Here is a 27,521-nt window from a genome sequence, read left to right on the forward strand (position 1 = left end):
TGAATTTGATTTATATTTTACCTTTAGTTAAGTTTGGAACGTCAAAAATAAATTATTTTAGTGGCATTTGATTAAATGCTTTTAATTATTTACAATCACTTAAAGGTGTAACGATATACCAATTTACCAATAAATTGCGACACAAAATGCCCGAAACGGTATATCGCGATATGAGTATAGCAATACTGGTATAGCGGTTTTTTTTTCTTTTTTTTTTCTTCACCAACATTAACCCGTTCGGAACCAGCTTTGAGCACACCATATCTTTTATTACGCTTAACGTAGTTACCAAAATGTCGGCTTCTGTGTATGAGCTAGTGAAGAACCTAAGAGCAAAGAGTTCTGTTTGGAATAATTTTTCACTAAAATGGGAGTTTAGCACTAATACAATTGTCAAAACTGTCGCTGTGTGTAATATGTTCAAAACTGAGATCAAGCACGCAGGCGGTACGAATAACCTCTCGACTCATTTACGGCGTCAGCATCCATAAGTACTTTCCATAAGTACTGTGCGACCGAGTGACACAACCTCTAACGCAACAGCCGAAGGTTCCATTAAAAGCGTACGTATTGTTTCAGAGCGACAACCAAAGATTGCGGATATGCTACGTGCACAGACTAAATATAAATCTTCAGACCATGATCCACAGCTTTCACTGGTGCCATTGCTCGGTTCATCGTTCACGATACGCGGCCGTAGTGTTGTATCAAACAAAGGATTTTTAAACATGGCACCGGTGCTTGATCCACGATATGTTGTGCCATCTGGACAGATCTTCTCTGAAGAAATTATCCCAGATATGTATCTGCAAGTCAAGGAAGACTTAAAAGCAATGCTTGCACTTAGCATCTAAAGTTGCATTAACAACTGACAGTGGAACATCCAGAACAACGGAGTCATATGTTACAGTAACTGCATGTTTTATTTATATTGATTAGAAACTTTACAGTTATGTGCTACAAACATGGGCTCTACCTGAGATTCACACAGGTGCACCTATTGCTGCAGTTCTGTTGTCAGCTGTTAATTGAATTGGTAATTCCATCCTATCCTCCACTGGTAACAGCCCATTTCATGCAGACTTCGGTGAACTTCGTAATTTGCTCGGAATTTTGATAGCGTGGCGGGTGGTCAGCTGACCGTAATAGGTGGTGGGCAAAATATGGCTAACGCTTCAGCATCAGAATCAACTTCTGTAACTAGTTCAACATCGTTTATCGAGTTGAAAAATGCATATTCAACAGCGATGCTGCCGCAGATATTGACGAAATTTCATATTGGAACCATCCTGTCTTAGTTTCTGGAAACCAGGGCGGATTTCAAACCCATACGAGAGAGTAGCTTTGAGCTGTTTACATCTGGACATGTACATGTAAGTAAGGAAACGGTTTCGAAGTAAACAAATTTAATCCTGGCAATCAAAGAGCAAGTTGTTCAAACTATTTCTGTGCATCCGAAACGTCACTATAATAAAATGCATTTCGTATGAGTTTATCAGATTTGTTTTTGAAAGCCTGTGGATAATTTACATATAAATTTCAATCATTTAATTAATTTTATTTCTGAAATATTTCTAAACAACAATGGACGCCATTTGTTTATGTACATGTACCCACCAGGGTTTGATTGGCTGGAGTATAAAGTAACTCGGTAGGTTATTCGGATAATTACGGAGCAACTCGGTTAAAATTCGGTATGAAATGGGCTACTGACAATGCTTCAAACATAGCTGTCGAAGCACCAGAAGCAGGATGTAACCCACCATATTGGCTGCTATACACACAATTTAAATCAATGATGTTAGGCGACTTCTTGGCAGGATCAGATGATGGTTTCATTTTATTCTTCATATTTTATTAAAGGCAAGAAAATTGCTCATTATTTCAGTACAAAATATGCAAAATCATAAATGTTACCAATGACCAATATGTCTTGATACGTAGCGGAATACAGACAGGCCATATTGCAATACATTGGTTTCCTGGCAATACTCACCCCTAAAATCAATGCAATCTATTTAACTAACTAAAAGTAAAGGTTCTGATCTGCTCATTTGAAGTAATATGACTAAAATGCATGGCATGATGGCTAAATGTTGTATATAAACCTAGTGATGATGGGATTCCTACCTTATTCTATCCAGAAAAAGATTACGTGTTCTATTGCAGCTTTAAAAAAATCAACTTTCAAAATAAATTACTTAGAACTGTTCCCGTTTGAAAGGCATCCGTCATTTTTTAATTATACTATAATCAGAGAAACAGTGCATAATATCTATTTTTTAAAATGTTTTATTTACAAGTCTGTCTAGAAATCAACCAACATCCTGACGTAACGAAAGCTCAGGTCACTTGCAAGATAAAGCTTAGACCAAATGGATGATAAACCTCAGACCAAGTGGATGATAAAGCTCAGACCAAATGGATGATAAAGCTCAGACAAAATGGATGATAAAGCTCAGACCAAATGGATGATGAAGCTCAGACAAAATGGATGATAAAGCTCAGACAAAATGGATGATAACGCTCAGACTAAATGGATGATAAAGCTTAGACAAAATGGATGATAAAGCTCAGACAAAATGGATGATAACGCTCAGACTAAATGGATGATAATGTTTAGACCAAACGAAAGATAAAGCTTAGACCTAATGAACGATAAAACTTCAGACTCTCCATTTTGAAGTCATCAAATGCGGCATTTTTTTCCAAAGCCGAATTGCTCGTTTGGGAAGTGAAATATTCCGATTTTTTTTCTATATCGCTCCAAGAAAAAAAACAAAAAAACAGTTTTAAGCTGATCTGATTCTGCAATTTCTTTTTCAAAAAAATCTATGCCCGCCTTCTGCCATAAAATGAAAAGTTTGGCTTTTAATCAGACAAGGATATTGACCCAGTCGTTCACCTCTTTATAAATAAACTGGTGCTGATATTGCTCTCACATGCTGAATCGAAATGTGTTCATTTTGGCCATATAACCTAAGAGAGCACTTGCAAAACAATTTACACTGTAATGAAGCCTAATTGTTAATTTTATCTAGATTGAATGATGGTGGTTGCTAATAGTTAAACTAAATTTCATAAACGGACGTTATCAGAACAATTTATGTTTGATTAGTTTCTAAAAATTCAAAGTCCAAAAACAGTCATACATGTCTGAATTACCCTTAAACATGCTGAGTTACTCAACCGTAACTTAACATTAACCACTGTGGTCTGAATACATAAACACTATTGTTTTCGTTTTTTAATTTTTTACTGTGCTATATTGTATATGCGTTGGGGATGTTTTAAATAATGGGAAATTATTCGGGAATTCATAACATTTTGTGAAGTTTTAGAAACTAAATAACATAAGCTGGTTGTTCTAGTGGAAGTGTATGAAATACAGATTCTTAATAACAATTATCATATTTAATCTATGTTAGTTTGTTCAAATTCCTCACAAATTCGTTCCGATATGCTGTGAAGAAAAAAAATCTATCAATAACAAAATACAATAAATATGTTAATAATTAAAAACTCTTTACCTCATTTTAGACACTGGCCAGTAATTTTCGTGGAGTGGAATATCTCTCCTTCACCTCAGGATAATGTAATTTAAATTTCAACTAATAATTGAGAACCAAAAATATCCCCACCCAAACATAAAAAAAAAACGAATGTAAAGGTCTACCGCATACACGTTCAAGAAGACCTTTATCGTTGCAATCAAGGTTTACAAGTAAATACAATTCATCATGACGTCATACTGGAAATACATTACTTGTTATTGTTTTTATCTTCTGACTGCGGGGTAAATGAAACCATGCGGGTTAAACTTTATGATTGTCTCTGTTGTCACGAAATACTAACTAAACGGGTCACTTACCTTGGCCAAACGACTGTGAACATCATCTTGCCAAATAAAAAGTCTGTATCCTGTGACCACCATACTCTAAATGAAGGTAAAATAACTTGTTTGCCACAACTACAAGGATTAAACACGCGCTGCACAGAAGTTTCCCGTCATGCACTGATGAAAACGAGGTTCAAAGAGGGGAGAAGGATTGAAAGGTGAATTTAATGTACTGAAAGCAAATAAATTACCTGGCTGCCATTAGATTGCAAATAAACTGTTTAGATAAAGAATGACGAAGTTGTGAGTGGAAAGCGATCTGAAGATGAAAGCAGACATCAGATAAATCATTTTTGTGTTGATCTTGGTTATTTTGTTTGTTTGCTGGTTATATTGTTAACAGCCACCACCTAGATCACTACCACCACCACCACCAACAACAACAACAACATCATCTCTTCTTTCTCTTCTTCTTCTTCTTCTTCTTCTTTTTATTATTATTATTATTATTATTCTAAATTACATAAACTTTTGAACTACGCCCTCAATTATTTTTCTGTAGAATTCATACTGTTATAAGTCTGATTTTCGCAAAAGCTGGTCAGACATGAGAAAAAAGACAGACGGATAAAATAATTTTTTCTCCCTGAAATAGCTTTGTTCTGTTACAAAATCGAGTCTACTTATTTGTTGAGATCCACTTGCGTATTTGCTTGACACCGAGTGACTTGTTCTTATTGCATGCACTACAACCGGTACGTAAAGAAAGATCAACTGCCCATTAAATGATTGTCCATTAGCACAAGGCTTCACTGTCTAAATCGCTTTTCGTTCGTCGTAAATAATTTTGCAAATTCACTTGTCATCTTGTCACAGGATTTACATCTGGATGCACACTGCACGTCTAGAATGGGTAATAGATCACATACAAATACAGGAAAGTAAATCGCTTGATGCAAATTGACGTCAGGAAATAATGCGACTGAAAGATATAATGCTGCTATTGTCAAGATGCTGAGAATATGGCGATTTCGCGTGTTTGGACTAAATTAATGAAATAAATTTAATTACTTGATGACTCACGCCTTTGACACGACATGATTAACTACGGAGCGACTATTTCACAACTTATGGGAAAATACAATCAATTCAAATTGTTACCTTTTATATTTTAGAAATATTTCTCACTACAGATTATAAACTTGTTGTATTGTATGCGATGAACAATATATAATGATATTATTTGTATTAAAATATTAATTCTGCCTACTATTATCAAGCATTCTCCTATATAATCCAGTGATACCACTTTTTCTTCTGTCTGGTGTATATTTATAATTCTCTATAATTAAATCTATATACCTAGATTTCTTTCATAGGAATCCGGAATGACTGTGTACATGATAATTGATTACTAGGTCGTCAAGCGAGTGTTGCTGCTACACACGAGTGCATATAACACCGATTGAGTTACATAATATTTTGGTGATGTGTGCTTAGTCGTGAGGGAATATGGGCTCGTGTATGCAGGCAAAGCGATGGATGCCGTTTACCCGCGGACCTAGGTTCGAATCTCAGTAGAGTACGAATTAAAATTATCTAACCTGTATGATAGTATTATTCGCATTAAAATATTATTTATGCCTACTGTTATCAAGGATTCTCCTATAGAATCCAGTGATAGCACTTTCCTTTCTGTCTGGTGTATATTTAAAATTCTCTCTTTATATATATATATATATATATATATATATATATATATATATATATGCAAGATGTATACACGTTTCATAAAAAGGAAACGATGCTTGCATTTCCAACGCAGTAGAGATTGACAACAAGCAAGTAAGTATTCTCGGAATGAATGAACTCCGCACAGTCTTGTCCAGTGTGTCCGCTTCAAAATCTACCTCTTAACCATATTACGAATAATCGCAGTCGCATTTGCAAATTGATTAGTTGCTTCATTTATTTTGCTTCTCCTAAATCACTTTGATTAAATAAATATAGCCCACGCTTACAGTTTAAACAATAACGATCGTTTAAATGAAGAAAATAGAACACTACAATCACATCATGGTTAAATCGTGTTACACTGAGCGTGCTGGCTTTCACGTCTCGGCTAGCATATTTGAACGAGATGGGAATATTAATTAGGCAAAATGAGGAACCGGCAAGAGGAAATTCAAACATTTAACTCTAAGTCATTATTATGATTTAATAAATATCGCTACCAACAATACAATTGTTTCTATCCTCCTTTGCTAACTTTCTCCTTTCCGTTACTTCGTGTGACTACGTGTTTCCATCATTTACTGAAATATAAACTAATTTAGAAACAATATTTGTATATGCGCATATGACCAAGCATTAATGAGCCATGTTCGGATCACAACTTGATATACCAATAGTGTTAGTATATCAATTTGCTTTATACCAACACTTTAAACGCCATGTTACTTTAAATGTATATGTTTAATATATATACAACAGGTCTGACATATCTTGGGCACATATCTTGGGCAACTAGCCTGAACCATTTTTTTATTAATTTGCATAGAAATGAGCAACAGAAGCAGCTCAAAGACAAAACGATCCAGTACAAGTCTGACCCCGAGTGTCCGGGTGGCGTAGGGCCCCGGTGTGTCTGAATGGTGTAGGTCCCCGGGATGTCTAAGTGATGTTGGGCCCCGAGATGTTTGAGTGGTGTAGAGCCCCGGGTGTCTGAGTGGGGTAGTGCCCTCGGGATGTCTAAATGGTGTAGGGACCCGGGGTGTCTGAGTGGTGTAGGGCCCCAGGTTGTCTGAGTGGTGTCGTGCTCCGGGGTGTCTGAGTGATATAGTGCCCCGGGGTGTTTGAGTGGTGTAGGGAGCTCGTCTTTACAGATCACTGATAACTCACCTATGTCCGCGTGGGTTCGAGTTTTGGCTTCACCAATGTGGGTATGAGAGAAGTCTTGCCAGTAGTTTCCTGTGGGTTGGTGATACTTCCCGGGTTCTTTCCGAGTTCTTCCTCTACCAAATATATGTAAAGCCTATCATGCGCTGAAAAATGGCGTTGAACAAAACAAAATCAAACCAAACTAAGATACCCAGCCCATGGTGTATTTTCTGGCCACTTTCTTGTCATTGAATCTGCTGAATTTGGAATTGGCAGAATTCACATGGTTTCCTTTCCCCAGTTTTATGCATCCGTTAAACTTCAATTTTATCAATTTTGCTAGCATCCATTTTAATTTGTTAGTCGAAAAATTACCTCTGTTGTGTTTCGTATATGGTGCATTTTTCTCTTCAGTTTCGCTTAACACTGAGTTCGTTCTGCAGATAAAAAAATTTCAAATCAGCCAGTTATTATCTAACCTTTCAATACGATATTCGTGTGACTCCGAGAGATCTAACCCAAACAAGACTGGTAAAGTTTTGTGTAATTGACTGCTACGGATACGTGTGATTCATTAAGTTTTCGTTCTTCTTATTTACGAAACATGCACCATCCATTTCCTAAAGTCCATAATCAATACCTGTGCATGAACGCTGAATGTAAACATAATTATAAAATACTTCAGAGCTGGTAGAAATTATTGATGTAGAGGTGGGCAATGCGTGTCTTTTTGTCTGATCTGTGAGTTAAGGTCACAATCTGAAGAATTGCAAGATTTTCGTGCAGATCTGAAATTCCGCAAGATACTAAATTTAGGGTGGCTGGGACAAAACATAAGCAAAAGTATGAAAATTGAGCATTTCTATGATGTTTGTTTTTACTAAGAACACTAACTAACCTGCCAAGTAATCATCGACTTTATGAGATTTTGGGTAAGCCTCTTCTGTATTGACCTTTACCCGACCATAGTACAGTCATGATTTCATTTAACCTCGCAAAATGTCTAGCTGAGCGAGACCGTTTCTTCCTTCAGCTTGGCATTTTCAGCGATGATTTTATTTAGCGTTCTTAGTCTCTTCAACATACATTGTGGTTTGGCTGGTTGTCACCAGTTGTATATCGAGCCAACCATGAGGACAGTTGACACTTAAACAATGAAGAAGACGGGATGTTGAGAAAGAATTGTGATTGTCAGAATTCCACAGTAAATGACAAAATATGAGGTGTTTGTAGGAGACACACATACCTCTGGTGCATAGGAACACTATGTGTTCACGTGTAATTGAAAGTAGTAGTATAATGGAAGTATTGTGCAAATTTTACCACGAGGATATTAGGAAAGACAAGATTTGTTTAGGCCGTTTTCATTTTCAATATGAACTCAAAAGTGACGTTGTACGACTCCTCTCATCAGGAGTATAGGTCTGTATGTGCTGAATTTATTATTCTGAATGTATGTATGTTATGATTATTGTTCTGAGCCATATTAAAGTACGGGATTTTCCAAGAAAATAATTGAGCTAATTCACTGTAATGAAATATGATAAGTAATTTCGCTCCCGCATCATTAACAGGATATATGCTTAGATGCATACTAGGCCGAGTGGTAAATATAGCCGCCTCTTTGAACTCAAGTTAAAACCCAACAAAGCGCGAATTTTCTATCCTTAATGTGCTATTTTACTTTAAATTGTGATGGAGAATTATGTAACAGTTTATATTTTCTGCGCGAAAAATCATAACACAAAGCAGGGCATAGACGGTAAACCGCTGACATTGCGTGTGATCCAGTAGGAAATCTACTACTTCAGTCTAGTATACAAGACATCATGTTAGCCAATACATGTGAGCATAAAATAAAACAAATGTGCTTGCTACGATTTATAAATACATCTCGTAGGTGCAAACCTAAAGCATTTTCACATACTTAATGAAATATATTCGCTATTCATTCGTTTCAAGCAAATGTCCTCTGTTAATTTCATCGTGATATCAGAAGTGTCGAGTAAGATAGAGGTATAAAGTTCCATACATCATAATGAACATCCTAGTACACATTTCACTTCACTGTTTGGGGACCAGGAGACCGAGTGGTCATAAGGGCTCGTCTTGACCGTTCACTGACATCTCACCTCTGTCCGCGTGGGTTCCAGTCTCCGGATTGACCAGTGTGGGTACGTGAGAAAGGTTGTCAGTAGCTTTTCGTGAGTCGGTGATTCCTACAGGGACCCCCACCCCACCCCCAGTTCTTTCTCCACCTGTTATACTGGCAGATATGTATAGCCTGTCATTCTCTGAAATATGACGTTAAAAGTACAACAACTACATTACTGTGCCGGAGGAGGTCCAATGTAATCGCAGTTTTCGCCATTTAATACATATCATCAACCACTTGTGTAAATTGAACATTAAATTTATGAAATGAATAATATTTTTCGCGCAAGGCTGGCAAAAAGAGGATAGGTGAAGACAAAATAGAATTCATTTCACTCATGTCTACTGTTTGAATGGCCCCTCGGGCGGTCTGCCCAAAGGTAAATAGGCTGCGGAAATTTAGGTAATATTAAAAAGGGAGTGCTGTCATAGACCGCTATGATGTCCGGTCGCTTGAATAGAAGTGTATGTCAAAAGTTTTGATCTGAGACTTATTATTTTTCTAATTTGAAACTAGCCATTAAATAAGTTCATCTACTTATAAAGTTTTCCATATATTATAATATTTCAAGTCACTGTCTTATCTATTTATCTATCTATCTATCTATCTATCTATCTATCTATCTATCTCCTTAAAGAAAGCAGTGTTGAATTGGGTGGTTGTACCTGTATATACAAAAGTCCAGGCCTGCCTATGAAAACAATTTGATACATTATTCACCAATTAAGTGCCTATTCTTCAGGGGAAAAATCGAGACAGCGGATCTGTTATCTTTCGTCCCTAAAGTTTGAAGACGACTATAACATCACTAACGAATTTGCGTTTTGTGAATAAGCCAGTTTATGTTCTGAACTGTCTCTGACACATTTGACAGAAGATCCCCACTAGGTTTGCTTGATAAATAGAGGACGTGCTTCAGTTCTGAGATTTACGATGCTCACGCTCCCGCACTGCATCTGCAGATCTCATCCATTCAAAGTCTGTAGTTACGGTGTGGTTTAGACTGCTCAGTTCAGCGATCTGTGTGAGATGGTTTCAAGACTTAAGGTCAATGCTGAAGTTTTTCACGGATGACATGAGGGAATCTTTTGACTATCATATGATCTCTTTCCGTCCTTTAGCTTGCTGAAGACGATCTTATATAGTAGTCGCGCTTCTGACATCCTGGTGACATTCCATGCCCATCTCAACCATGATCTCATCAGCAAATTATGGATGCTTGGAATGCCTGCCGGTGTACGAACTTCAGTATGTGGGACCCTGTCCTATCATCTTATCCTCATCAGTTCTTCCGGCAGCCCTTTTTGTAACTTTGTCAGCCGTCGTCCATGAAACGTTCGAGCATTCCAAATTAGAAAGGACGAACCATCACAATGACTTTCTCTAAGCAACTAAATTCTGCTATAATCGTCCAAAGGCTGTCTTGGCTGACTGTGTCAAATATGTCGTTCAAAAGTTGGAGGTCTGTACCTGGCCTTTCTCCTCGAGCTAACGAGCTGCAAATACCATGGTTCTGGTCCTTTAACCATTTGTGAAGCTACACATACTTTCTGGAAGGGCCTTTTGATCAAGGTGATGCAGCAGTAGATGTGCAGATAGTTGTCGCAAGATTGTCTGTTACATTTCCTCTTCTAAAGAAAACGGTGGATGCGGTATGGTAAAAGTAAAAGAGTTCAGTCAGTTTAAGTGCTATATACGAGCTTCAGTCTTTGTGAACTTCTGCTGGTAATGCATCTGCTCCGTGTGCATTTAACAGCAGGTCAATGGCTTTCTTAGTTTCATTCAGCACTGAAGGTTCATTAAGTGGAATGCTGGTTTCCACTTGGGGAAGTCGATCAATTGTCCCATCACTAGTTGATGACTGTTGATTGAACTGCTCTGCCCATCTTTGATGTTTCTTTCATTGGTCAGCGATCAGCGTGGCCTTGCCAGCACTCACTTTTGGAGATGTTCATGATGCTTGTGGCTGGTAAAATTTCTTCAAAGCATCATGTAAGCTCTTCATGGCATTACTGTCTGCATAGAACTGAATCTCATCTGCTTTACAGCTTAGCCACGAGTTTTGCAACTCTGGATTTGCACTGGACAGTCCTCTTAATGGTGTTAGTGGTTGCCTTCTTGGACGAAGAAGTACTGTCTTCTCAACAGGCCTTCTGTATAATATGTTCTTATTTCGAAGTGGCGGCACAATTCTCTTCAGTCCAATCTGACGCTTAAATGTGGTGGAACCGAGGGTTTGCAATGCAGTAGAGTACTCAGAATCTCTGAAGGATGTCCATTTTTCTAAACATTTTCGTAGTTTATAAAGATTATATCCAGTTGGCTGCACAGTTGCTCGACAAATGCCTGTTTTACATCATCCTGTTTCAAGTCTGGTTATCTGCCATTCTGAATCAAGATATTAATCTTGGAGATTATAAGCCAGAGGCTAGTCCAGCATTCCACACTTTTCACGGCCTTCGTCACTCGAACGTCCTGCCTGTCTCTTCTCCTGATGATGACGTAGCCATTAAGATGCCGTTGTTTGGTGCGTGGGCCCAACCAAGACGTCTGGTTGTGGTTTGGCAGGCGGAAGACTGTTGTTGATTAGGAGGTGGTGTTCAGGTGATGTTCAGCGCATTTGATCAGTAGCTGGTGTCCGTTTTTGTGGCATGTACCAAAATTATTTTTGGCAATGGCACGTGACCATATCTGGCGTTCTATGCCAACTGTAGTATTTATATTACCAACGCTGAAGAGCTTCGCTCGTCGTCTGTCTTTGGTACTTCTGCAATAAAAGATTATAGGTCTTCATAAAAGTTGTCCTTGATCGCATCTGTGTTGGTCATTGTGGATGCATTGGCGCTGGTGATAACTGCATGTCTTGCTCTAAAGAGTAGGAGCTTCGTTAGTCTGTCATTCACGCCCTTTGGGGATTACTGATATTGCTAACGATCTGTGAATTGATGCAAATCCAACGCCATTGTCACGTCGCTATTCGTTACTTCAGCCATTCCAATGGAAGATTTAGCCGGTGTATCGAGTTGTCCTTCCAAAGCTAGGGGAGATTCATTCAGAGCTGCTATCGTGATGTTAAATCTGACCAGGTTTCTACTAACCAGAGCTATTCTTCTGTCTGGTCTATCTGTTGACGTAGTGTCCATTAGTGTGCGTGCGTTCCAGGCACCGACGATGAGTTGCGTCACCTTTTTCTTCCTGCAAAGTTTTCGACATTCCATGTGGGACTGTTTTTGCAAACTTGATGCATCATATTTGTGCTTCGTGTTTTTGAAGCTATGGAAACATATTTTAGGTGATTATGGTGGTAAACTCAATGACCTTGTATTTGTCGGCTGCTGATTCTGCAAAATATCTTTGAAATTGATTAACTCATTGCTTATGTCAGAAGACGTGCAAGACAGGGAAAAATGCAATGCAAGACAGGTTAAAATGCATGCAAGACGGGAAAATTCATGAAAGAAAGGGCATAATTCATGCAAGACAAGGTAACATTCATGCAAGACAGGATAACGTTCATGCAAGACAGGGTAACATTTATGCAAGTCAGGGTAAAATTTGTGCAAGACAGGGTAAAATTCATGCAAGACAAGGTAAAATTCATGCAAGACAGGGTAGAACTCATGCAAGACAGGGTAATAGTCATGCAAGACAGGGTAACGTTCATGCAAGTCAGGGTAACATTCGCGCAAGACAGGGTAACGTTCATGCAAGACAGGGTCAAATTCATGCAATACAGGCTAACATTCGTGCAAATCAGGGTAACATTCATGCGAGACGGAGCAAAATGCACGCAAGACACGGTAATATTTATTCCATGTCTAATTAGCCTTAAACAACAAACCCTTGGTTACTGAAAATTTGTTTAAGCATTGTATGTTTTCTTAAATGGTTATGGAGTGAATTATGTGTACTATTTCACAATGTGACTCTCCTTCTTAGTTAACTCGGAGATATTTTGCCAAGCATGTACAAGGCTTCCAAACACACAAATGTACATACAAAACGTGTTTAAAGTTGTATTATTTTATTTATTTTGAGTGGATGCAAGTCAAGCTATATATGTTGCTTTAAAAGTTCGACTTGCTTCGTTATCTGAATATGTCAGCACTCCGAAATTCCAGAGAAAATATTAGAAAGACATTGTAGATATTGTTGTGGACCGGCCCGGTGGCCTAGTGGTTAGAGCTTCCGCCTCGGATGCAGGAGGTCGTGGGTTCGATCCCGGCCAAGTCATACCAGAGACTTACAAAAATGGTACTAACAGCTGCCTCGCTTGGCGTTCAGCATTAAGAGGTTAGTGTTAGGACTGGCCGGCAGGGGCATTTTAAGGCTCACTGGTGCCCTAAGCACTGACAAATCTTGGTGCCCCCCTCCTTTCCACGTACACCTGGGAAGATAACCCTAGGGTGCACCATGATCAAGAAACAGAACATTATGATCAATTTGCACTAGTTTTATCAATTTTTTTTACAAATCTTCATTCGTTATTTTTCCTTTTCACCCTTTTCTCAACTTTGTGGTGCCCCCTTTGGCCCTGGTGCCCTAAGCACGTGCTTAGTCTGCTTAATGGTTAATACGCCCCTGCTGGTCGGCCTAGTGTCAGGATAATGTGACCGGGTGGGACGTCATGTTACATGTCTGCAACATGATGCCCCCGTGCTAGGCATCACTATAAACTGCCACACTGCAGACATCGTAGCGATATGACTGAATTTTTTTTAAAGCCACGTTAAAAATCCAAATCACACGGAGAGAGAGAGAGAGAGAGAGAGAGAGAGAGAGAGAGAGAGATTGTAAGGTGGATAAGATTAGACAGATTCTCGTCGATATACTTAACCTTTTGACCCGCCTCAGTGTGGCAGTCGGATAAAAGAAGACAAGACAGTAAGGTACGTACTTCTATAGCTAAAATATGGACTTCTGTTTCGCAAGAACAGCTTGATATATGTATTCAATGTATACATAGTGAGCCTACTTGTTATACACACCTGATGGGACATATTTGTGCCGCATGTCCTGATCTAACACACTAACTTTTCACTGAATCTACTCGTTACGTTATTTAAAGCAGAAAATAATCTGCAACTGCAATATCGTCTTGGTAAAAGGTTACCATTCAACTAAAATGCAACTAAAATGTCCTCATGGTAAAAGGTTACGATGAAACTAAAATGTCTTCTTGGTAAAAGGTTACCATGCAACTAAAATGTCTTCTTGGTAAAAGGTTACCATGCAACTAAAATATCTTCTAGGTGAAATGTTACCAGTGACTGTAACTGATAAAGACAACTGCAAGTTGTTTGTCCTTCTTGCAGTACAATTTGTCACGTGGTGTGCAGCTATGTTCCAAAAATAGATTTTTGAAACTTGCAACTTCCACAGATCATGTAATCTTCAATGATGTAATCAGTGTAAGCATTTTGAACCTAATAGTCTATCTTATAGAAGAGACAAACTGTGATAGGATGGTTGTACTAAATGTCTCTTTACATTTCTGTATGCACGAAATTATTACTCTCGTTTCTGCGACGTTTTATTGGCTTTCTCCACGAGACCAGGCTGCATAGTTTACCTACCGCTTTCATTATTTGTATATAATCTTCCACTGATGAAAAAAGGAAAAAGGATGATGATGACCCATGAGTACGAACTGATCATTTGTGCTGTCAGTGAAAAATGTACACAGCTGATTTGATGTTCCTTTTATATCCCAACCCTGTCTTTCAGGGTAGTAAATACACTTGATTTCCTGAAGAATGCATAAAACGTTTTCAAATTTAAAAAAGTAGAAACATTCAGGAGTTAAGAAGTGCGAAAACTGGCCTTTGCTTTATCTCGGTTTATCACCCACTAGTCACCACACACCAAAATATAATCCCAACCCCATAGATTATGCATTATCTCAAGTACGAGACGCAGTAATACACTTTTTGCTTGCGTGCTCATTGTTTCCGTATAAAACAAAGGAAAGGAAAGAAAAGAACACGGGTACAAAATGTGTGCCTGCATTTAGGATAATAACCACTATATATCATACATTATTCAATTGACGTCAATTGCTATCATGGCAGCCATTTCACCATTAAATTAGCAGTGTTTATTTATAGGTTAAATGTGAGAAAAGCCAGCATAAGAAGCTGTCCTTTGACCTTTAAATGTAGTTAATAGCTATGTGACACGACTTAAGCTTTTCTGTCATTTTCTCTGTCAAGACGGGATCTGATTTATTGTCGTCATTCGTTTCACTGCTGTAATTCATTCTTTGAAAAGAGTTAGTCGGTCATCGTTGAGCGTCTGCATATGTTTTGCACTGAGTACTTAACCACACACCAAGCCTCAAATGCATGGGTGATTTTGCCACTGTAGGTAAGTGGCGGTCATTGTTTCGTAATTTGAAATTGCTACCACCACGATCGTCAACAAGACAAACGGCTCAGTAATAAAGCAACAGATTCATACTAACTGTGGTAGGCAAAACAAAGCATACACGACGTAAATTGAGAAAGTAATTTTATTTAAAGCCATTGAACAGCAATGTATTAAATAGATATTTAATAGATTGTAACTGTGCTGACTCGCCAATATGTCGATATTCCTAACTAAATCTTGTAGTAGCATACAAGACAAAACGTACAAGTCATAACATTCAGCAATGTTCACTTATTCTGCTATAATTTTTGCAAAAAGACCATACCTCAGCACCGGCATCATATATTACAAACAAACGGACGCCGATATCACACACCTACATACGAAGATTATCATTGCAGTCAAATTATGATACGGTCAACGTCGAACGTCTCCTTTGAAATCAAATAGAAGATGCAGCTATCATTTTGTATCATTTACTCGTCTAAAGAGAAATACCACTGCATCCACGTTTGGAAGGTTTTAGCCAAACATTAAACTTTCAGAATAAATTATTCGGTCATAAAACATTTGGGCATTCAAGCTATAATTGATATAAGCGTTCATTTGAAAATTTGTCCCACCTAAAAAGAGATTATGAACGTATATAATTAGTCTTGTGATGAGATATATCAGTGGCATGCTTATGATACGGTCAGTGTCATGCTTATGTTAGGGTTAATGACGTACTTGTGATATGTCAATGGCATGCTTATGATGCGGATAATGAGATACTTATGATATGTCAATGGCATGCTTATGATACGATCAATGACATGTTTATAATACGGCCAATGACATACTTATTATACGGTCAATGGCATGCTTATGATACGGTTAATGACATGCTTATGATACGGTTAATGGCACACTTATAATATGGTCCATGGCATTCTTCTGATATGGCCAATGACATGCTTATAATACGGTCAATGGCATGCTTATGATACGGTTAATGGCATTCTTATGATACGGTCAATGGCATGCTTATAATACGGTCAATGGTATGCTTATGATACGGTTAATGGCATACTTACGATATGGTCCATGGCATTCTTGCGATACTGTCAATGACATGCTTATAATACGGCCAATGACATACTTATTATACGGTCAATGGCATGCTTATGATACGGTTAATGACATACTTATGGTATGTCAATGACATGCTTATGATATGTCAATGGCATGATTATGATATGGTCAATGTCATGCTTATGATATGTTAATGACATACTTATGGTCAATGGCATTCTTGTGATACTGTCAATGACATGCTTATAATACGGTCATAATACGGTCAATAAGGGAAGTTATGATTGTAAATGATACGGACAATATACGTCGTTAGGCAATGTACAAGAGCATTTCACCTCTTCATAAGGATATACAGTGGAAAGAAATGGGCGTATCCTAGCATTTGTGTTATTACTCCAACTCCACTTTTAAGGTGTACGGAGACTAAATAGAACACAGGATTGTTCTAATATATAAACACCCACACCAAGCCATCAATCCCCCAAGCAGGTCCATAATTAGGCGTAAACTTTGTTCAAGCCATTGTCTCTCTCATTGAATGGCAAGAAATAAATTATAAATACTGCTGAATGGAACCTATATTTTATAAAAGCAAGTCGAAACATTATGACGTAATTTGTGGTTTAGTGGAAGGATTGAATTTGTTTTTCATGTAATGCAACAATGGGGAAGATAGGGGAGAAGCGTGAATTTTTCCGATGCTGGTTTTGATAGTAAATGTCATTCAGTTATAGAACAAATAGACGGTCGTAGCAACCTGAGTTCCATTAACTCGATTTGTTTTATTTATTTAAGAAAACGGCAAACCAAAAGCAAACAGTGCGGAGTTGGTAGAAATAGATTCTGCGGAAATGGTACAAGTAAATTTTAGCGCAGGAGAGGTATGACTGGCACAATGTGACACTACAACGATGCTAACGACAGAAGCATATGCGGTTCCTATGCACTGTAACCTCCACTAGCTTGGTGACTGATAAAACGCATGTTGTGCAATGGTAGTTTCTGTTTCAAGTGTTGACGCTGAAGTCTCACCCTTTATATTTCTGAACAAATACAAGGGCGCACAGCAATTTTCTTGCTGCGAAATCATTGAAAATGTCAAAGGAAATCACATCAACTTCCTTTAATTCAGCCTGTTGCATTATGACTAAAAGTCAAAGTTTGTGCTGATAAATAAGACCCGGTCTAATAATTTGCATAAGTATTTCTCTCCTTTTGTGGGATCAGACATTATAGATCATCTGACTGTTACACCACTGTTGTGTTGCATTTGGTTTAGTCGCAATTTTAATGTATTCATGTATTTATTCCTTATTGTTGACATATGTTTGATAGGCCCATAATCTGCATTTGTGCAAAAGATCTATATTAGATGATAGTACTTTTTACTTTTTTTGAGACTTTTTTGTGTAGTCAATAAATGATTTTTTTCTTTTCTACTTTTGTCTCAAGTTTCATAATATAGTTTCAAAAACCAATTAATCCACTTAAATGTCGCTTGTATTTTACTCTTTAAACGACATGGTAATATAAATATAAAGGTATGCAGATTGTTTTAGTCCGTATCAACAATCGGATATTGTTAGTACAATATGTACTGTATAAATGCTTGGAATAACATAATCTAAATTACCCTTAAGAATAATTCCGTGTGTGTGTGTGTGTGTAAGAAATTACGCTGTCAGATAATGTATGATATGCAGTGGGTAAGCGCTTGTGTTGTCTCAAAATCTAAAAATTCGTAACAATTTTGTTGAGAGCAGTTGTGAAATGCATTCACTTTTCACTTAAATGCCATGTTTGATGACGGAATGAATCAAAGACATATGTTCATCTAACAGTTCTCAAAACCAGTAGTGTAAGGGGTACTCATGGAAAGATAGTATGCCTGGTGGGGGTAGCAGTCGTACTCCCTTGTGGGTAGTAGTCCACCTTTCGTCCCCACTTGGCGATCAGCTCTCACCTGTGGCTCTAAGAATATGTAGCTTGCGCAGCAGCCACACCACGGACAACGGCTTAGATTGGCCGGCTAAACCAGGTTTAGGATAACCGACGAGTCTTAAAACCCTCGGTGAGTTAGGGATTGTCACCCATTTTGCATGTGAAGACTGGATCCGGCTGACTGTGCGGAGGAACCACCAACTGGTCAACGGGCAGGAAAGCGGACCCAGCAAAGCGATGTGGAGCGCTAAGAGTACGGCTAGACATGTAGGACGCCTTGGTCATCCACTGCATCCTGTCTCCATTCCAGCCGTCTTGACTACGTCTTGCAACTGGACAAAGAGAGGCCTGAGCGAGAGAGTGAGGCTGACGCAGAGCAGCCCTCCCTCACTTTAGTCAGATTCACGCGCAAGTCATTTATGTCATCACTCGTGCCCAAGTCATGCGGCTAAGGGAGAGCTGCCAAGCGGAAGGTGTGAATGCACCAGCAGCTGTATTGGCGGACCTGCGTGCAGGCGGCTCAGGCCATAGGGTCGTCTTTCATTGACCTGAAGCAGAAATGGCTGTCGGCAGCCGTCTGAGCGACGAAGCAGACCTCTTCATGATAGCGCTGCTTAGTCCGTAGCCTGAGGAAGGGGCTAGACAAGGTGCTCTAAAAAAGAACGTGCTTGAACTACCCTGATAAGCTTACCGCGGATTGAGGAATTCCCATTCTTGCGGTCGAAACACAAAGAAAACCCGAAAGGTTTCACTCACTTTTGATGTGTGGAAATACGCACTATATTTGATCAGGCAGAGGCTGACAGACCGAAGAGAAGAACGGCCTTGATTGCAAGAGAACTTGCTCTCTACAAGACAGAGATAACAGCCCTGACTGAAAATCGCTTAACCGACGAGGGCCAGTTGACTGAAGTTAGAGATGGCCACTCCGTTTTTTGGAGTGGACGTGGTACCGATGAACGTCGTGAGTCTAGAGTTGGTTTCGCTGTCTAGTCAAATTTGGTGAATAAGCTTTCCATCTTACCAGTTGGAACTAATGACAAACTTATAATTCTAAGGCTAGTCTTACATGGGAGAAAAAAAAAAACAAGCTTATGCACCAACCATGACCAACTCGGAGAAAGACAAAGACAAGTTTTACCAGGATCTGGAAGCTCTGATTGCTTCAGTACCAAAGTCATACAAGCTGACCATTCTTGGTGATTTTCCGGCAGAGTTCAGAGACCACATCTCGTGGCAGGAAGTTATTGGTAGACGTGGCATTAACAACTTCAACAGCAATGGACATCTGCTCTTGAGGATGTGCGCAACATATGATCTCATGATCACAAACACCATCTTCCATCTGCCTAATCATAATAAAACAACCTGGATGCACCCACAGTCTAAGCATTGGCATCTGATCCACTACATCTTAGTCCGTAAAAATGACAGGTTAGATGTCCGTGTGACCGAAGCCATGTGTGGTGCTGACTGCTGGACAGACCACTGGCTACTGATTTCCAAGATGAATCTTAGAATTCAACCTCTCAGACGTCCACAGGGAATTAAAGTCGCAAAGCGACTCATCCTCTCCAGGCCGAAAGTCTGCAACACTGAGCAAGCTCTATCTGAAACTCTGACAAGCCAGCTAGAAACCACGGACCCTAATACCAACGATTTAGATAAATGCTGGGCGGCCTTCAAACATCTGGTGTACTCTAATGAATCTGAAACCCTTGACGTCACCGTGCCAAAGCACCAAGACTGGTTCGACGAGAACTGTGAAGAAATATAGTCCCTCCTAGAGGAGAAGCACCATCTCCATCGTGCGTGCAGCATCGACTCCAAGTTCGCGGCAAAGAAATGTGTCTTCAGCAGAGTCCGCCAAACTGTGCAGAAGAAACTGCGCGAGATGCAGGACACATGGCTAAGCCGAAAGGTTGATGATATTCAGTCTTTTGCCGACAGACACGACATGAAGAATTTCTATAGTGCTCTTTGTATTGTTTACGGCCCAGTAACATCAGCCACAGTTCCACTCTTGAGCTCCGATTACAGCACTTTCATAACCAGGAAGGAGAAGATACTGGATCGCTGTGTGGAACACTTTGACTGTGTCCTCAACAGACCCTCTTCCATCAACAAATGAAGTGATCAACCGTCTACCCCATGTGGAGGTGAACGAAAGATTGGCTGACCCTCCAACAGTACTGGAAATTGATAATGCCATTGAGCTCCCGCCTATTGGGAAAGCTCCAGGAGCAGACTCCATCCCAGCTAAGATCTAAAAGTCTGGTGGGCCTAAGCTAGTGAAAAAACTAACAGAGATGTTATCTGGGATATGGAAGCAGAAACGCATACCCCAGGAATTCAAAGATGCGTCCATCATCCACATTTACAAATGCAAAGGCAATCGCCAATCCTGCGACAACCATAGAGGAATCTCTCCACTCTGCATCGCAGGCAAGGTCCTCGCCAGGCTACTGCTGAACAAACTCATAGAGCACATTGATCATGGCCTACTGCCAGAAATACAGTGTGGCTTCAGAAAGTAGAGAGTCACAATCGACATGGTCTATGATGCCAGGCAGATGCAAGAAAAGTGTCTTAAACAAAATGACCAACTATGCACCACCTTCGTGAACCTGACTAAGGCATTCGATACTATCTGCCGGGAAGGCCTTTCGAAGATCATGGCCAAATTTGGATGTCCGAAAGTCTTCACTAAAATGGTTAGGCATTTTCATGATGACGTGCTTGCCAGAGTCCAGGACCAGGGTAACTATTTCGAACCCTTAGCAGTTACGAATGGTGTGAAGCAAGGATGCGTATTAGCCCCCACTCTCTTCAGCCTCATGTTCTCCGCAATCTTGATGGATTTTTTTTCAAGGACATTGATGTGGGAGTAGGTATCCGATACCGTCTGGATGTGAAGTTGTTCAACCTGATGAGGTTTCAAGCAAAAACAAAACAAAGTCCAAGTTTAGAACATTTTCGACCTCGTATTTGTAGATGACTGTGCCCTCAACTGCAGCACGGAGGCAGGCATGCAACAGAGCATGGACATTTTTTTCCACAGTGTTCACCAACTTCGGACTCACCATCTCTACCAGCAAGACCGAGCCATCCATCACTGTCAATGGCCAAAAAATCACAAATATAGACAGGTTCACATACCTCGGCAGCACCCTCTGACAAGCAGTAAACATAGACGATGAGGTCAACACCAGGATTGCCAAAGCCAGCATCGTATTTGGCAGACTCCGCTCAAATGTCTGGGATAGGAGAGGCGTCAAGCCTGCCACCAAACTCAACGTTTGCGCAGCGGTTGGTCTCCCAACCCTCCTCAATGCTTGCAAGACCTGGACTGTGTATAGCCGCCATGTTAAAAACTGAACCACTTCCATTTCAGCTCCCTGAGAAAACTACTGACAATCAGATGGCATGACAAAGTACCGAACACAGAGGTGCTCAATCATGCTGGCATGATAAGCATCCGCACCATGCCGCACAAGGCACAACTCCGATAGGGTGACCATGTTGTCCGCATGCTGGTAGAATGCCTACCAAAATAGGTCTTTTAAGGAGAGCTACAGGAAGACTAGAGATCTCACGGTGGTCAAAAAAGAGGTACAAGGACACCCTCAAGGCCTCGTTGAAGAACTTAGGCATTGATGCTGACAGCTGGGAGAGTCTCGCTGATAACTGATCTGCTTGTCGCAGTCAAGTAAATGCCGGTGCGACAGCCTTTGAGCAGAAAAGACTGGTGAACGCAGCTGAAAAATGTGATCTGCGCAAATCCAGGAACAGCAGTTCCGCAACTCCTAGTCAGCAACCTGTACACCTTTGTCCCCACCGCAAGAGACTCTTCTGGACCTAAATCAGACTGATCAGCCATCTCCGGACCTACCCTCAGTGAATCGATGACATTTAATGGTCCTCGTCGACACCGATAGACGAACATCATCCAAACCAAGTGTTTGATTTCATACTGTTATCTGACAGTTTATCTCCGAAATATTTATCAGACGCAGCTTTTTCTCGCTTTTGATGTTGACCGTATCAGGCAGACGCTGACTGAATAATAAACTACTGATATACGGTGTGTCCATGGCAACATGAAGACAAAAAAGTGAAGAAAACGAAGGCGTTTCCCTTTTAGACTTTGTAGACTGTTAACAAGGTGTAATTCTAGAAGCTTTATTAGCAACATTTATCATTTTTGCTGACAAAACACTTCAGGAAAATATATCTGATATACCCTTATTATCATACACACAATACGAAACAATGATATACATCAGAAACCTACGTAAGTACACCCAAATGCACATAAAACACTTTTATAAACTCGTCACAAGGTCTTTTGAAATTTATCCTCCATAACTAAATAATACCAATGAAACAAGACGCATTGTCATCTTTCAAAAATGACATCAATGTTCACGTTAATGGTTGGATGAAAAAAATAAATAACCCTAACAAGTATGGAGTTAATATCTTGTGTGAAAAAGGACCAAATCTTTGATCATCCATGCTCACACTATTTTCTCATGTGTTCTTTTGATCCTATTTATTGACTCAAAAAACCTAGAATGTTATGATACAGAGTTTCAAAGTTATTATGAAAGAATAATACGTCTCGACTGCTTTGCATGTACATGATCCAAACATTAAGCATCCCCATAACAAAAACGCAAATTAGGTCATTCCGACCACAATTTACTTTGTACATGTGCTTAGAAAGATGATGAAGGTGATCACAAACATTAAATACAACAATAAAAAAGAAAAGAATAAAATAGTTACAAACGTTCATGTAAGGTATTTATATATACGCATAGCTTCTGTCTGTTGTAATTTCAAGTGTTAGTGCACCCATCACGTCATGACTGTATTTACAAAGTATATGTGATCAACTGCACTTGAAAAGTAACTGAATAAGACTCCCGTTGCCGTTAGCAGTGCCTTCCAAGATGAACTTAGAATTCCCTTTCCTGTTATACATACAGCTGTGCCACGAAGACAGAACTATATGCAAACGCTTTGCATACTGGGGCATCATGCCGCAGACATGTAGCGTGATGTCCCACCCAGTCACATTATCCTGACACCAGGCCGACCAGTCCTAACACTAACCTCTTAATGCTGAACTCAAAGCGAGGCAGCTGTTAGTACCATTTATGTAAGTCTTTGGTATGACTCGGACGGGAATCGAACCCACGACCTCCAGCATCCGAGGCTAATGGAGAGAGAGAGAGAGAGAGAGAGAGAGACAAAGAGAGAGAGAGAGAGAGAGAGAGAGAGAGAGAGAGAGAGAGAGAGACTGTAAGATGGTGTACAATAACATGAAGAACTTAAACTAAAATACCGGTTAAGATCCTTGGTATACACTTTTTGCCGGAATACCACTTTTGTTTAATACACGGCTTCGGCCAGAAATGAAAGACTCAGCCTCATACAGTTATGTAATATTTTCAACCTCCTATAGTTACGCATTGAAAAGAGTTGCATACTTTCATGTGCAAATGATTCCTACGATCATATGGGCATAAACAATTAAAACAGTATTGTAATTGACCAAAATACTCTGGAATGAAAACCCAAGCTAATTTTTACAAATTCCGGTATCAATTGACCTTTAGAACTTTGGCTTTCCTGAAATAAGTACCCTTTTGTTTGGTGAGGCAATATCAGTGCACGATCCTCAGATATAACTGGCCAAGACATTTGTCGAATATTAACGTTCGTGAGCTGACGTTGGTCGAATATTAACGTTCGTGAGCTGACGTTGGTCGAATATAATCGTACATGAATATACCGCTCCGAAAGCGAAGACACAAGTTCATACTCGTTTAGTATGTACTTAATTAGACAGCAAAGGAAGTGTATTTAAAGATAAAAATGAATTTAAATAATTTTCAAACGCATTAGAAGAAAATGAACACATTGTGGAATATAAAATATAACGTTTGTTTTTATTGTTTTTGTTCGCTTGTTTCTTGTATTTGTTTTGAATAGTTTTGATTTGAGTTGGGTTTTGTTAAATTAAAATTAAAACTGCGATCTTTTTTTGAAATGTAAATACTTACATAATTGTTTCGGGGCCCCGAGTGGCGGAGTGGTCTAAAGCGCTCACCGTTCCGGATCACTGCCATCTCACCTCTGTCTGCGTGGGTTCGAGTCCAAGGCTCGGCTAGCGTGGGTACGTGGGAAAGCCTGCTAGTAGGTTCTCGTGGGTCGGTGGTTCTTCCCTGGGCTTTCCAGGGTTCTTCCTCCACCAGTTATACTGGTCGCCATGTTTAACCTATCTTGTGCTGAAAAATGGCGTTAAACCCTCGAACAGCAACAACAACAAGAAAAACAAAATTGTTTAATTTTTTATTGTAGTATTATTTCCGTAGCATTTATTTCATCATTACTGGCAAAACAGACATTGGTGTGGTCGTCTGTGCCCATATTTGTTTGACTGAGTTATTTCCCTGGAATGAATTTTGAATATATGTCCATTCTTTAACGTCATGCAGTTAAGTAGTTTATATACATGTATTTGAATATTTCAAGTCCTCCAAATATTAATGGGATTACATTAATAGTCATTTAAAAACGTACTCCATGTATCCTAAAGACTGAAATACACCCTCGCCTATTTCTACCAATAGTTTTAAAATAAAGAAAGGGTTGGAAACATAGAATCTTTTACTTAAAACAAATTAGACTATAATTCATTTTTTCAAGTAAATGCGTGCAACGTACTGTTCAATTATATTATTATTTTACTTTCCCTATAATTATCCCAGTCCTTACTGATCATTTGTATTATTATTTTACTTTCCATATAATTATCCCAGTCCTTATTGATCATTTTTATTATTACTTCACTTTCCATATAATTATCCAAGTCCTTATTGATCATTTCTATTTATATTTTACTTTCCCTATAATTATCCCAGTCCTTGTTGTTCAATTCTATTATTATATTACTTTCCCTATAATTATCCCAGTCCTTATTGATCAGTTCTATTATTATTTTACTTTCCCTATAATTATCCCAGTCCTTGTTGTTCAATTCTATTATTATATTACTTTCCCTATAATTATCCCAGTCCTTGTTGTCCAATTCTATTATTATTTTATTTTCCCTATAATTATCCCAGTCCTTGTTGTCCAATTCTATTATTATTTTACTTTCCCTATAATTATCCCAGTCTTTGTTGTCCAATTCTATTATTATTTTACTTTCCCTATAATTATCCCAGTCCTTGTTGTCCAATTCTATTATTATTTTACTTTCCCTATAATTATCCCAGTCCTTGTTGTCCAATTCTATTATTATTTTACTTTCCCTATAATTATCCAAGTCCTTATTGATCAGTTCTATTATTATTTTACTTTCCCTATAATTATCCCAGTCCTTGTTGACAAATCATATGCCTTTGATTTTACCTGCACTTCTACTCCCTTTTAAAAGGGAAGATTGTTTCAGACACTTCTAGGAACACCGAATACAATGCTGCACTTACTCTTCATTTTCCATTTCAGTAAAAAACAGACCAAACGGGTTCCGATTGTTTCTACATACCTGGGAACCATCCTCAACTTTTAGGTCAATCATACGGAGTATACATTAAATGCATGCCGGTAGCTGCCATTAGGTATCGCTCCTACCACCTCAGTTATATACGGAAGAGGAATTGACCGAAAAGTTGCAAATGCATCGAACTATTTTTTCATTCACAGCTTCTCAGTCAATCCTACAGTGAATTCAATCCTAAAAATAGCAAAGGTGGTCCGAATATACTGCGGCTTCTTCCAAGCAAAGGAATTTCCAAAAAATAAAATGTATGATTTGTTTGTAAAATACCGCACCGATATACATCCTAGGTACATTTTGTTTAGCAGAAATAGCCGAGGTGGCCCAAGTGACCTGACACCTTAACCAAGCTATTCTAGCGTGATATATTGTTTACATCGTGCTCACGTCATTCTTCTATGATAGTGAATATTTCTTCGTATTAAGCCGAGAAAGATAGTCCAGTAAGGAAATACTCGACTTTATTAAAAAAAAAGACTGTTACCGTTGACAATAACCCTTTGTTAGAAAGATATGCCGTTTATGGTGCAACACAAAGCGCTCTGAGTGTTCGACTGGCAAGTAAGACATAACGTCACAAATTTTAAAATGTACAACGATAAACAAATTCGATTAAATCCAGACCACTGTCTAAAACCTTCGTTTCCAATTTGTAATTTGAAACCTATGTCATATTGTTCATTTGGCAATGAAGATTAAGATAGTATCAAGAGTTGAACTAGTCGTAATTTCTTCAAATGTTCCATAAGGAGCCATGTTTTGTGTTATGTCAGTTTTTTGTTTCTTGGTTTTTTTTAACACTGAGGAAAATCTGAGGACGTTTGATTAACTCGTGTACATTTTATTTCTAGAAAAAAAAAACGTTTCGTAGGTATGCGGTTTTAGACTGAAGAATAATCTCAACATCTTATGTCACGAACATATGTAATACTTCAGGAATTTGTCACGTGTTAGCCAGCTGCAATGATTGGTTAAAGTGTCTGAAGAAATCCCAGCCGTTCCGATAAGAAAACGAACCGAAATCAAATAGCTGCTACTAAACGTCGCTGTTAAATTTATAGTAGTGAATTGATTTCACTTGATCTATTTCGAAGAAAAACGGAGCACTGAAGGAACAAACGAAAACGAAAAAGGTGGATGAAACGGGGGTTTTGACTGGATAATCTTTCAGTACTAATTTTCTCTGGTGCCTTTACTTCCTATCAGGCTGTTACAAATCCTTGTTATGTTGATGAAACATTCTAATCTGATTTTAATCAGACTGAAGCAATTCAATAAATAATTTGAAACGGAATTTTACGAAAATTAAAGGTTACATTAAATTTTCAGTGTTCGAATCATAGTGGTAGGTGAAGCCTTTTATGTAAGACACCAAGCGTTCAAGATTGGTATCAAACTTGTATGTTCTATAAGTAAATTGGCAGCCCCGTATATATCCTTAATCCACTGAAAGCGTCCCAATCAATTCATTATTGAGGGAAAAAATTGGTCTCAGGTTTTAAATCAACTAAAATACACGAGGTTCATACACAAAATTACTGATTTAGCAATAAGCGGCTAGCACTGTAGCTGAATTCGACGCAGACACCGGAGGCAATCAAGTATTGTTTTTTGAGTTGGAAAGAAAAAATTATTCCACAACCACCTTCAAAAAATTGTGTCTTACTCTTTGTCTCTATCAACCA

The 27,521-nt window shown here is 38.8% G+C and overlaps 1 protein-coding gene across 3 annotated transcripts in view; it reads right to left on the reverse strand.

Moving 5' to 3' along the window:
* The window catches only part of LOC149777531 (uncharacterized), a 75,330-nt gene that overhangs the window by 23,510 nt on the left and 24,299 nt on the right, over window positions 1-27,521 (reverse strand). Inside the window, exon 1 of one of the 3 annotated variants that reach the window (XM_089942118.1) lies at window positions 3,872-4,025. The exons of 1 other annotated variant lie outside the window; for it this stretch is intronic. The gene's annotated coding sequence lies outside the window, so the exon portion shown is untranslated. Of the gene's footprint in view, window positions 1-3,530; window positions 3,668-3,871; window positions 4,026-27,521 lie in introns of those variants that run through there. One more of the 3 variants, XM_089942120.1, reaches the window with a different exon arrangement.

Source organism: Sinohyriopsis cumingii, chromosome 18, assembly GCF_028554795.1.
Source record: "Sinohyriopsis cumingii isolate HCF-2022 chromosome 18, ASM2855479v2, whole genome shotgun sequence".
Classification (NCBI taxonomy): domain Eukaryota; kingdom Metazoa; phylum Mollusca; class Bivalvia; order Unionida; family Unionidae; genus Sinohyriopsis; species Sinohyriopsis cumingii.